Genomic DNA, 14,628 nt, shown 5'->3' on the forward strand with positions numbered 1-14,628 from the left:
TACAATAAATAAATGATAATACAGAAAAATTAGACTGGGCGGGGCGCTTTGATAATTTCGAAAGAAAATTCATACTTTGTACTTTTTATTACTTGATGTTTTAATAAAATACCGTAATTCCCACATTTAGTGGGCCATTTTTATCTTTTTACCCATTTAAACGCGACAATAACAGAACTTTTACAACTTTCAATTTAAACGAAACATGAAAGTACCTAACCAATAATTTTACAATATATTAATGCAGTTAACTGCTGACAGAAATAATAATAATAAAATATAAACAGTTATTTAGTTAGTTACCTGTGTTGTCCCTAGAATTAGTTGTTTATTTTCTGCTATATAGTTAACTGTTAAAAACAACCACAACTTTTTTAAAACCGATAGAACGTAACCCAGACTACTTGGATCATAAATGTGCACCTACTCACACCTACATCGATGTAAGTACCTCTGCACTATTACACAATAACGAGCTGAAAGTATGTACAGACGTGTATGTAAAGACATTTAAACAATTGCCGGTAACGGCGTACTAATGACTACTAGAGTAAGTAAACAAATAATCGGTGAAATAATTCGGATAAATACAATTCTTAATCTTCAAGGTAATCTAATCAGTAACATTGATTTAGCCAGTACCTACAATCGATTCACCTTTATAGATATCTGAATATTACTTGTAATATGTATGTATACATACAGACGACGTAACATCTCAGAAATGTTAGTTTATCTCTGTATACGTAGTAAAAACGATAATAGAAATTTTAATTATTTTGAAAATGTGAAAAATTATTCTAATCTCGCCAATTAACCAACGATGTGTTCTATATTTGAACTTTTTTTATTTTAAAAGCGACGTTTCGACTGTCTATTTCAGTCATTTTCAAGCTACAAAACTTAAAAATACAATAATAAGTTTCCATTTTTCACATTTTTGGTTAATTGGCGAGATTAGAGTCATTTTTCACATTTTGAATTTTGAACACCAACGAAATTAGATTCAATTAACAATTTAATTATTTTGATATCTAGTAAAAAAGAGTTATTAAAAGACATCTTAAATTGACAGAAGATTATGGAATGAAAGCAAATAAAAATAAAACAAAAAGACAGGAATGTAAGGTGTCAAAGAATAGAGCTGGAGCTAATATAAAATTAGAGAATAGCGCAGAGCCGGGTTGAGTCGCTCATAATTAATATAGAAATTAGAAAAAGATCATTATATGTGTATGTTTAAAGCACTCTGTACGGTTTGAAATGTGGACTATGGATGCGACGGAAAAGGTAAAAGCACTTGATTGTTTTTTCCATAAAATCTAGTTTAAAGCATTTGAGATGGCGTGTTATAAGAGAATGATGAATTTACCGTGAATGTAAAGTTAGAAATGAGGAGATTTTGGAAAACTTAAAAGGGGGGCATTAGCGAAAAGGAGAGACAGGATGGAAGCGAGATATTTGCCAAAACTCGATTTTAGTAACTTTTGACCTTGAATATCTTAAGACGAGGACTATGTGACTTTTAATACAACTTTTATAATGCCAAAATAAAGTTTTGTACATTTACAGCTTATTATCTCTCATTCCGAAAATGACTCTGTTTTTTATTTAATTGACTGCACTAATAATCTAAAACGAATATTTCAATAATTACCTTGAGTGGCATTAAGAGATAATTACTAATTTCATCTACCTGAATTTCATAATTTGGGAGCTGCCAATTTCGGAGATAAGGGAAAAACATTTTCCCACAATTCTGGTCATGAATCAAAACTTTTAAAATGCAATAATACATTGTCTGTAATGTATGTATCTGATGAAATATGGTAGCAAACAAAAAAAAGGTTGACAAATTTATATGTTTTTCAAAGAAAATTTTTAAAAATAAATTTAAAGATTAATAATTAACAGCTATAAAAATGTAAAGGAATTACTTTCCGACACATAGAACGAAATTTTATAACAGGAGTAAAAAATATAAAAATTGAACAACATCCCCACGACAAAAAATAAACACAACTATGAAATAACAAATAATTTAATACAGTGAATTTCATTTATTACGATCTTGGTTATAGCGACCATTTTGCTATAGCGACGTTAAATCTAAGTCCCTTGAATTTAAAGCATAGTTTAGTATAAAATTCATGTGGCTATAGCGATTTCGGATGTAACGCCGAGTTCGGGTGTAGCGACTGCTTTTTAATGAATCGTTTGCAATAAATCCCTAGTAATCACATGCAGATATAGCGACCAGAGTCGGCCGCCAAAGACACAAAAAGCTTTATCTTTTGATTATATCCACACAGACAGTCAGCGTGGTGACCTTTGCCGTTTGTTTATAGGTAAACTAGATGTACATTTACTATTTAAAAAAAGGCAGAAATCGTTTAAAAATTAAAAAATGGTGAAAACTATACATGCGTATCCGTATCTCTTTACATCTGCCTGTAACGACTTCCGGATTTAACGACGAAATTACAGTGGTCCCTTTGACGTCGTTATACCCGAAATCCACTGTATAGTAATCAATAAACAATACAAATTAAGACAAACGACCTATCCCAATACAATTTTAATTAGCAATTTTCATTCGGCAGGTTCTTTGTTATACTTATTAAACTATTATTATTACTAATGTGTCACCCGGCACTGACGAATACCCAACATCATTTTCCGGTACCTGGCCGAATCCTAAAAGAAGTACCGAATGCGAATCCCAGCCGGGTACCCGGCCCATCTCTAATATACATATTACAAATTATTGGCAAATGTTTCTTCTGTTTACAATTCTGTCTTTGGTTTATTAATTTACGTTCGTTCGAATGTGGATACTAAATAACGCAAGTGCATTTTAAACATTAAACTGCGGTTTGTAAAGGGGGCATTTTAACGTGTCGTTGCACTCGATCTCACCTAAAAACTATAAGCAGAACATTTACTTTCACGCTAACCTCCACAAGCTGCTGAGGTTCCAAAGTGCCATGTCACGTAACAATTATTTACCAAAAATATTTTAATGCTTTATTGTTAGGAAGTACGTAATTTTATTTCAACACAATGCCACAAAATATTGCTGTAACTGAAAAAACGAAAATCAAGCGACATACAAAATCTACTTTACACAAGTGTATAAATATTAGGTACAGAGATTATTTATGCAATTATAAAATTTGACAATAAAAATGTGAAAATAGTAGTGACGGACAAAATTGGTCTTGATCTTACACATTTGCAGGACCAAGACTGTCTTTATACTAGCAAGACCAACACCAAGACCGAACCAACAAGTCCAAGATTAAAGACCGAATATGCAAGGTGAAGACCAAATACGTAAGACTAAACGAAAAATTATTACTTCCGGCGGATTTATCAGCTAAACTATTTGAAGCAACATTAATATATTCTTTTCTCGAACAAAACATTTTTAGTATTTAGAATTTTTCGTTTGCTGTACTAGATTTAATATAGAAATAAATAAAAGTCAAATTAAAATACTGGTATGCAAGGGAAGAAAAAGTAGGGAAAGAGCGAATATAAAGATAGGACAGGAAAAAGTAGAAGAAGTGGCTGATTTTAGATATCTAGGAAGTCAGATAAGTCAGGACGGAAGGAGTAGTAGGGATATAAAGCAGAGGATAGCGCAGGGTCGAGTCGCCTTCAATAAAAAGAAGTCACTTCTATGCTCGCGAACGGTTAATTTAGAAATTCGAAAAAGGTTGTTAAAGGTGTATGTTTGGAGCACGGCGTTGTACGGGTGCGAAACATGGACAGTGGGAGCGGCGGAAAAGAAAAGGTTAGAAGCGTTCGAAATGTGGTGTTATAGGCGGATGATGAGGATATCGTGGGTAGAAAAGGTTAGAAATGAAGAGGTATTGGAAAGAATAGGAGAACAGAGGACTCTATGGAAGTCAATAAAAAATAGGCGAGATAGGTTGGTAGGACACCTTCTCAGGCATGAAGGTCTAGTCAGAGACATATTAGAGGCAGAAACAGGAGTTAGGAGGGGTAGAGGTAGACCTAGATTAGATAACTGTTCGCAAATAGTTAAGGATGTGGGCTGTTCTAGTTTTAGGGAAATGCGAAGTTTAGCTCAGGATAGAAAAGAGTGGAGGTGCGTGTCCAACCAGTCCTAGGACTGACGATAATGATGATGATGATGTACTAGATTTTAACAGTAAATACAGAAAAGAAGGAACTTCACTGCTATTTGAAAAAAAGGGATCTACAAGAATGTCCTTGGAGTAAGTGTTCTTTTTTCCCATGTCCGGATATCAAATGGTTAAAATAGAGAAACAAACATTTTTTTATATTTTTTATTCTTTCAAGTACCTTGTAGGTACTAATTGTTCGCCAAAAGGTCTATTTATGTGTCAGAGGAAGAGTAAGTTATTCTCACAAGTATCGACACTATTTTCTTTATTGTGTCAGTAAATAGAAAATTTTTGCTTGGAAGAATTATTAAAAAAAAAATTAGTATTAGATTAAATGAGTAAGCCCAACACTTATACCGAGACTACCAGCAAAAGTAAGAACAAGACTAGAAGTTTTGAAGATTAAGACCAAGAACGAATAAGCAAGACAATGATCAATATCAAGACCGGGTCTGAAAACTATCGCCCCAAAGGACTCATTCCAAAGAGTCCAGTGAAGGTGATAATTGAGTTCTGATGTCTGGTCAAAACGCTACAGAATGTTACAGATTTTTTTCTGAAAGGCCTACATCTACAGGGTTCTACAATGTTTTACAATTTCGTAGAAGGTTCGAGAACATTCCGAAACAACTAATTTTTCATGAGCAAAGCGAGCGTAATCAGGCTAGTAATTAATAAAAAATCGAATGGTCTTAATAAAAATTTCACGTATCTTTTGCCATTTTTCCACAAACAAGCCTAGTAAGCCTGCATTATTATGTATAGGTTAACGGAAAAGAAATGTCTTTCTTTAGTTAAGAAAATAGTAGAGGGTATGCCTTCATATCTCCATAATTACCAACAGCCTTTGCTGCACTTAAGCCCCCAACCATCAAGTACAATTTGCCATTTGTACCTGACCGTATGCGTTTACGTATGTATGCTAAATCTGTCGTAACATTTAAGATACGTAAACAACTAATCCGACTTATTGAAACTGATAAAGGAACTTTAACTATAAGAGTATTAACAATTACTGTTTATTTCATTGGACGCTGGTCTATTAATGATTACAATTACATAGTTACCGCCGTAGAGATTAGAATAACATTCCCTCTAATTGAACAAAGGCATTTAATTTCCATGGAAATGTATGCTGTTCTTGGTCGATAAGGATAATGTGGGATTTCTGAATAAAAGTTGCTTGTTACAAAATCTTACGCCTTATTATCATACAGAAAAGTGAAAAAAATGAAAATTATAGATACCATATACACAAGATGATTGTTTCATTTTAATGTGAAGTACCTAACTAACTCAGATACAAATATTTTGGGATGAAATTGTTCATTTTGTAAAATACCTATCCAACAAAAATAATTGCTGCATATATTGTAATAAAGTACACTCGGAAAATGAACTTTTGACACATTAAAGTTTTATCGGTATACAATATACATTTATTAACTTAAGAACATTAAAGAAATATAAAGACGAGAATGTAATAGAGCACAGGATTATTGCCAACCAAAGTTTTCTGACAGCTTTTATATAATTCTTTGTTGAACTATCTTTAATCAAAGATATAGCGAATCACAACGGCTTCCCTTCTGAAATTGTCAATAAAATATTAAGAAAACTAAAATTTAGGGCCTATATTAAAAATATTACAACTTTATCAAGTCCACCGCAAACTAAACAAAAATTTTTTACATTACCTTTTCACCATATAGCTTCAGGAATAGACAAAATTTTTAAAGAATTCAACTTCACTAGGATCTTCAAACCAAAAAATAGTCTTAGAAATCTTTTAGGAAACACAAAAGACAAATTAGAAAATAATAACAAGTCCGGAATTTACGAAATCAGTTGCGAAGGTTGTAAACTTAAATATGTTGGACAAACAAAACGTGCAATTTCTACAAGATACAAAGAACATATCGCTCACTTTAGATTAAATAGGATAGATAAATCTAGTGTTGCCCAACATATTTTCAATANAGCAGAGGATAGCGCAGGGTCGAGTCGCCTTCAATAAAAAGAAGTCACTTCTATGCTCGCGAACGGTTAATTTAGAAATTCGAAAAAGGTTGTTAAAGGCGTATGTTTGGAGCGCGGCGCTGTACGGGTGCGAAACATGAACAGTTCGAAATGTGGTGTTATAGGCGGATGATGAGGATAACGTGAGTAGAAAGGGTTAGACAAGAACAGATATTAGAAAGAATAGGACAACAGAGAACTCTATCGAAGTCAATAAGAAATAGGCGAGATAGGTTGGTAGGACACCTTCTCAGGCATGAAGGTCTAGTCAGAGACATATTAGACGCAGAAACAGGAGTTAGGAGGGGTAGAGGTAGACCTAGATTAGATAACTGTTCGCAAATAGTTAAGGATGTGGGCTGTTCTAGTTTTAGGGAAATGCGAAGTTTAGCTCAGGATAGAAAAGAGTGGAGGTGCGTGTCCAACCAGTCCTAGGACTGACGATAATGATGATGATGATGTACTAGATTTTAACAGTAAATACAGAAAAGAAGGAACTTCACTGCTATTTGAAAAAAAGGGATCTACAAGAATGTCCTTGGAGTAAGTGTTCTTTTTTCCCATGTCCGGATATCAAATGGTTAAAATAGAGAAACAAACATTTTTTTATATTTTTTATTCTTTCAAGTACCTTGTAGGTACTAATTGTTCGCCAAAAGGTCTATTTATGTGTCAGAGGAAGAGTAAGTTATTCTCACAAGTATCGACACTATTTTCTTTATTGTGTCAGTAAATAGAAAATTTTTGCTTGGAAGAATTATTAAAAAAAAAATTAGTATTAGATTAAATGAGTAAGCCCAACACTTATACCGAGACTACCAGCAAAAGTAAGAACAAGACTAGAAGTTTTGAAGATTAAGACCAAGAACGAATAAGCAAGACAATGATCAATATCAAGACCGGGTCTGAAAACTATCGCCCCAAAGGACTCATTCCAAAGAGTCCAGTGAAGGTGATAATTGAGTTCTGATGTCTGGTCAAAACGCTACAGAATGTTACAGATTTTTTTCTGAAAGGCCTACATCTACAGGGTTCTACAATGTTTTACAATTTCGTAGAAGGTTCGAGAACATTCCGAAACAACTAATTTTTCATGAGCAAAGCGAGCGTAATCAGGCTAGTAATTAATAAAAAATCGAATGGTCTTAATAAAAATTTCACGTATCTTTTGCCATTTTTCCACAAACAAGCCTAGTAAGCCTGCATTATTATGTATAGGTTAACGGAAAAGAAATGTCTTTCTTTAGTTAACCCTAGAGTGGGCGCGCTATGAGCATTTTGCCGCCCGCGGTAAAAAACCGTTAATAATTTTTGAAAAAAGCGAGCGTAATCAGGCTAGTAATTAATAAAAAATCGAATGGTCTTAATAAAAATTTCACGTATCTTTTGCCATTTTTCCACAAACAAGCCTAGTAAGCCTGCATTATTATGTATAGGTTAACGGAAAAGAAATGTCTTTCTTTAGTTAAGAAAATAGTAGAGGGTATGCCTTCATATCTCCATAATTACCAACAGCCTTTGCTGCACTTAAGCCCCCAACCATCAAGTACAATTTGCCATTTGTACCTGACCGTATGCGTTTACGTATGTATGCTAAATCTGTCGTAACATTTAAGATACGTAAACAACTAATCCGACTTATTGAAACTGATAAAGGAACTTTAACTATAAGAGTATTAACAATTACTGTTTATTTCATTGGACGCTGGTCTATTAATGATTACAATTACATAGTTACCGCCGTAGAGATTAGAATAACATTCCCTCTAATTGAACAAAGGCATTTAATTTCCATGGAAATGTATGCTGTTCTTGGTCGATAAGGATAATGTGGGATTTCTGAATAAAAGTTGCTTGTTACAAAATCTTACGCCTTATTATCATACAGAAAAGTGAAAAAAATGAAAATTATAGATACCATATACACAAGATGATTGTTTCATTTTAATGTGAAGTACCTAACTAACTCAGATACAAATATTTTGGGATGAAATTGTTCATTTTGTAAAATACCTATCCAACAAAAATAATTGCTGCATATATTGTAATAAAGTACACTCGGAAAATGAACTTTTGACACATTAAAGTTTTATCGGTATACAATATACATTTATTAACTTAAGAACATTAAAGAAATATAAAGACGAGAATGTAATAGAGCACAGGATTATTGCCAACCAAAGTTTTCTGACAGCTTTTATATAATTCTTTGTTGAACTATCTTTAATCAAAGATATAGCGAATCACAACGGCTTCCCTTCTGAAATTGTCAATAAAATATTAAGAAAACTAAAATTTAGGGCCTATATTAAAAATATTACAACTTTATCAAGTCCACCGCAAACTAAACAAAAATTTTTTACATTACCTTTTCACCATATAGCTTCAGGAATAGACAAAATTTTTAAAGAATTCAACTTTACTAGGATCTTCAAACAAAAAAATAGTCTTAGAAATCTTTTAGGAAACACAAATTAGAAAATAATAACAAGTCCGGAATTTACGAAGTCAGTTGCGAAGGTTATAAACTTAAATATGTTGGACAAACAAAACGTGCAATTTCTACAAGATACAAAGAACATATCGCTCACTTTAGATTATATAGGATAGATAAATCTAGTGTTGCCCAACATATTTTCAATACAAACCACCCTATATGCCCTAAATGTTTAAAGTTAATCAAAGAAGTCTCTTGCAAATCACAACTTGACGCTTGGGAAAGTTTATACATTCAAAAGAATAAAAGTATTCTTATGAACTCAGATGATGGCCCAATTCCTCATTCAGTCCTGTTTCAACTATTGCAATAGGTTTAATTGATTATAATAAGATAAGCTATTTTCCTTCTCCCTTACAGTTTCCGTTTGTTGAAGCATACGCAGTAAAAACCAGGCCCAATAGGTCCTTGAACTGCGGGTATTGAACACGCTCCTTCACTGTTTTCCCCCGTTTTCCCAGATTAGGTAGGTTGTGATGAAGCATACGTTTTTTACATAAAATTGGGCCATAAAGGCCTTACGAATTGTACTAACGGTTATTGACACACACATTCCCTCCAAATCTAATTCCTTACTTATTTATCGAAGGATACATTTGTAGATCTGTTTTTCGTGGCCAAAAAATTGGTTTCTAAAACATTTTACAAATGGCATTGAACGTATTCAAGTTTTCCTCCCAAACCTATGCAATTTGTTTTCCATTATTTCTTCTTTCGGTCTTCAACCCTCGCCACTATAAATAGTTAGAATTGTAAATTTTAGAACCAGTCTCGCGTTGATAATGCCCACGCATGAAGGGGGCGAAACACGTGTCCGCTCAAATAAAATTATTTGTGGTAATTAGATGTGAGTATTCCTTTTAATTTTTAATTTTCTGTATCTCGTCTATGACGACATTCAGGAAATTCCTACATTTATCTACCACCATGATCTGTTTCAATTAGACTCAACCCCCTTTGTTAGTTGTTCTCTAGTTTTCAGTAAATTTAATGTTGTTAGTTAGTTTGTAAGAAACCTTCTTATTAAAAGCATCAACCAAATTCGCTAATACTTATATTCAGTTCAAAAACGCAACTTCCGAGTGCTCTCCAGATAATTTTTTATCTCACGACTGCACATCCACACTGTAAACTACGAATATGGCTACTGTTTTGGTACACCTCCAGTCATACTGGAGAGAGACGTTATTTTATTATTCGTGTATTCACTTTAGATTAAGATTCAAATCTTATGAACTATCACGAGGGAGAGGGCGTGTTGGTTGCAGAACCTAGTTGCGTAAATTAAATTTTCTTTAATAAATCACTTTTATAATAAGAGCTTAATAGTTCAATCTAATATTTCGCTACTACAATTTTTTTCGGTTCACAAAATCGATTGTTTACTGCAATAAATAAAGACAAATGGATTTGAAAAATACTTTAGCAAATGCAAAATTCACGTAGATATTGCATTGCTCTTACCATAAATGCTTGCATTTTTCTTGTGTCGTTGCACTGTTCACGGTGACTCGGCGTCGGTCCATCGGTCGTTGCCGAACTGGTTTTGACGATTCGCTGAACAATTCGTACCTGAAGAAACGGCAACGCGAAAAGAAGAATAAGAACCAAAAAAAATAGATAAACGCTCATTCACTTCCTTAACAACCAGCCGTTTAAGCTCTCTCCGATGATGACCGATCTAAAGTACCTATTGCAGGTATCTACCCAGTAAAATACGTAAGGTAGGTGAAATCGGATGGATTTTAATTCGCCACTCGTTCACGTAATTTACAAAACTGTTACCTAATTGGTCTGTAATTGCTCTATCGCAAGGTAGTAAAATCGGACAATCTCATCGCGTGGTCTTCTCGGTGTTTAATAAAGCGATTTTGCAATCTGTTTAAGTACAACGCGATCGCAAACGAAGATCACCGGAAAGCTATGTTACTGAATATACTTAAGACCAACACAAGTCACACCTATGGTGATACATAGGGCCGGCGATGCCGAATTCCCTCCCACAGGTAGTTTTGGTTAAAATATAGATAGTCGAATTCCCTCCCGGGTACTAACCGAGTTCCCTCCCGTTCATATCAGCTCCGTTAATTAAGTTAATCACTACTTACCGATTTTATTTATCGAAAATAAATATATATTTATAGTGCACTTCAGTACTTCAGTAAATTAAAGACAAAATAATTTCAGAAAGAAAACACATAATATGTTATGGGACACCCAATAAGAACGAAGGTTCTGACGGTATTCAACAAGTGTTAATTACAAATTTTGGTCAAGGTATTTTCTAAAAGCAAAACTGACAAATATCGCATCTTCAAGAGGTCGTCAGTCCTAATACTGGTTGCACTTTTCTCTATCCTGAGATAATCTTCGCATTCCTATGAAACTAGAACATCTTACATCNTCGAATAAAATAATTCGAAGTGGTCTGTATTCTGTCAAAACTGCCAGACGCGGATCGTGATTTCGATCTTTTTGGATCTCATCAGCGCGTCGCAGGCAGCTCCGACAGAACACAGACCAACTTTTACCTGCGCTATAAACGTCATCTGTAGTACAGTGCTACATTTCAGGATTTTTGATTTAATAGATACGTAATCCTAAAATGTAGCACTGTACTACAGATGGCGTTTACAGCGCCATATGTCGTATTTTCTGTATTATTTAAACAACTCTTTATGACTTTATAGTGGCAATTAGCACTTAAGGTCATCCGCAGCAGTTGGGAGGCAATTGATGTAGAATTAGGAGGGAATTCGACATACCGAAAATTTTAACCCTAATTAAAAACAGGTATATGGGAGGGAACTAGGCATTATCCCATGGGGCTGCCTTCCGTCCGGATTCTCCGGATTTGTCCTAGTTGAAGGGCGTCCGGCAGGGATTGTTACTAAGTGTAACTCAGACACTTTTGTTGTCAGGGGAAATCTAATTTTTTTATAGATAAGCGATAAATTGAAATAAATCTTAATTAAAAATTAATTCATAATAACCCGCATTCAAGAAGGCACGGGAGAATAGATGACGTTTGAACGCACCCACCTGGACTTGAGTTGTTCCGACTTTTACAAATTAAGGATAAGGGAGGATGATCATATTCCCATGTTGTGCTAGCTTGCAGTAGATTTATAATTAGTTGTTGTGCTGGTGCCGCGTATATTTCCATATTTTACGTTGACATATTATCGTGCTAGTGCTCAGTATATACAGTTAGTAATATCATCACCAAAAAGCGTCTATCTGCTAACATAAACGTCGAGAAGCACTGAGTTAATTTTGATGTGGCTTTCATTTTTGAGTATCAAATATCGATGTTACACGTTCGATTGCGGATGTTGCAACAAAAACAGAGAAATAAAGTTTTTTACTTATTTAGCTAAAATAAAGGCATTTCTGTTTTATTTACAACTGAAATTTATATTTTCTGTGTTCCAAACGTTCACTTTCGATGTTACCGATGTTTTGAATCATCGATGTTGCACATTCAATGTTATCAGTGATATCGATGGTAAGAAACGATGTTACCACCGATGGTAAACATTGATGTTTTCATTCGATGTCGCATCCCTATTGTAGAGTACGTAGAATTAATGGGATATAATATTTTCTGTGAAAGGGACTGGCAACATCTATGCTACAATATGTACGTAATAAAGATGCGATATCGTAGACGGTATGAGAAAAAAACTCCTACGAGTGCGTGAAATAGCAATTATATAATTATTTATTTGAATACTTTTGATTTTAGGATTGATTGCATCAAGATGTTGAGGGCCGAAGTTTACCGTCAATTTACCACACTTGCAGCTATACTTTCGGCAGTCTCTATAGATCGCATCGTTTATTCGCACGGTAAATTCGAGTAGCTCGACCGACCGGTTGGACGCTGCTGCGGTTCGGCGTTCGAAGGGCGAGTCTCTTCGAATTGCTCGTCACCGGAAGATTCGCGGAAGGTGCAAGTAAAAGCTGACAAGCGACCGCGGTCGATTCGAACGGGTCGACAACCTCGCGGCCGCGGATCAGCCATCGTCTCAGAGGGCCAATCCACCAACACAACCGATGCACTATCGGCGATATTTTATGCCTGTATATATTGTTTCGCACACCTTTTCGGGTAAAGGTCTCGATTAATACGTTTGACCTTTGATTTCGTCGAAATTATAATATGTTGTGCGATTGTGGGTTATTGCGGAAACTATTTTATTATTGTTTAGAAAAAATTGTTACTCAATTTTAATTACAACGAAAAACAATTTTAGGAAATATCTCTAGTGAATTCTTACAATATTTTACGGGAGAAAACGTTTATTAATTTTTTGATTTGCAATTTCATTTTTTCGCAAGATTTATATTGTTTAATTCGTTAACAAAAGGTTACAAAATCACCCAGGTCTTGAGTGTCTTTACGCCAAAAATCCTTACATCATTAACGAAAATTTCTAATCGACTGTTTCAATCAGAACTAGTCTTAATATCTCTTATTTTCTACATATACACGTTTTCAGCACTTTATGTAACATCGCAATAAATATTTCTATTACAACAAAATAAAGGGTCATTAAAAATGTTAGGCCGAAACAAGAAGACTTCGAGGTCTATATCAAAAGCATCCGATTTCTAAGTATCTCATTCACTAAATATCGAACAATGAAAAACGAAAAAAAAACACTAATCTTTCCTAATAGGGGTGCATTTGCACGATTTTTTTGCCAAAAACTTTTGGGGCAAGATGTTAAATACACTTAAAAATGTAGGGATGTATGCTTAGATTTGCAAATGATATAGCAGTATTGGCATCTAGCAAGGCGGAGTTACAGATAGCTTTAAATAAAATGGAAGCGGTATTGACAAAACAGTATTGTATGAAAACAAATAAAGGTAAAAAATACTGGTATGCTAGGGAAGAAAAAGTAGGGAAAGAGCGAATATAAAGATAGGAGACAAAAGATTAGAAGAAGTGGCTAATTTTAGGTATCTAGGAAGTTAGATAAGTCAGGACGAAGGAAGTAGTTGGGATATATGGCAGAAGATAGCGCAAGGTGGAGTTGCCTTTAATAAAAGAAGTCACTTCTATGAGAAATTTAGAAATTCGAAAAAGATTGTTAAGTGCGTGTTTGGAGCGCGACGCTGTACGGGTTAGAAGCGTTCGAAATGTGGTGTTACAGGTGAATGATGAGGATACCGTGGATAGAGGTTAAAAAGAATAGAAGAATAGAGGAATTTATGGTCAATAAAAAATAAGCGAAGCAGGTCGGTCTCAGACATGAAAGGCTAGTCAGAGGCATATTAGAGACAGAAACGGGAGTTAGAAGGAGTAGAGGTAGACCTAGATTAGATTACTGGTCGCAAATAGTTAAAGATGTGGAATGTTCTAGTTTTAGGGAAATGCGAAGATTAAAAGAGTGGAGATGCGTGTCCAACCAGTCATAAAACTGACGACCTTATGATGATGACCTTGTACACTCTGGGTTGTTTTCACGCTTTATTTTGATCGGGTATAACTAGCTGAATTTTCTATTCGGTCAATTAAGCACAAAAAGAAATAGAACTATGACCATTAACCAAATTTACTTTTATAATTAAGCAGTCTCTTCATTAATCAGTTTTTTCGTTAAATTACTATTATTACAACAAATTGCAATTACTTCATGGATACGTACGATGTCGTTGAAATGAAGATGGCGATGGAGCAATATAAAAGACTAATTATACGTTATAGGTTTCAAAGAGCGTTGTACGTAAAAATTTTAATAGAGCTATTGGATGTCAACAGTTTATAAAATTATGTCAGAATGGGTTATAAGATCAATCGATTATGTTTTTTAATGGATCCTGATTGGTGGGTAGTGCCTTTTTGTCTTTTTAAGAAATTTAATTTATCTGCTGGCTACTTATTATTATTATTATTATTATTACATAGCAACTCTAACGTATTAGGAACCATCAGATATAGGA

The 14,628-nt window shown here is 34.3% G+C and overlaps 1 protein-coding gene across 2 annotated transcripts in view; it reads right to left on the reverse strand.

The window, feature by feature from the left end:
* The window catches only part of LOC108741540, a 234,553-nt gene that overhangs the window by 179,055 nt on the left and 40,870 nt on the right, over positions 1-14,628 (reverse strand). The window lies entirely within an intron of this gene.

Source organism: Agrilus planipennis, unplaced genomic scaffold (genome assembly GCF_000699045.2).
Source record: "Agrilus planipennis isolate EAB-ADULT unplaced genomic scaffold, Apla_2.0 scaffold305, whole genome shotgun sequence".
Lineage (NCBI taxonomy): Eukaryota > Metazoa > Arthropoda > Insecta > Coleoptera > Buprestidae > Agrilus > Agrilus planipennis.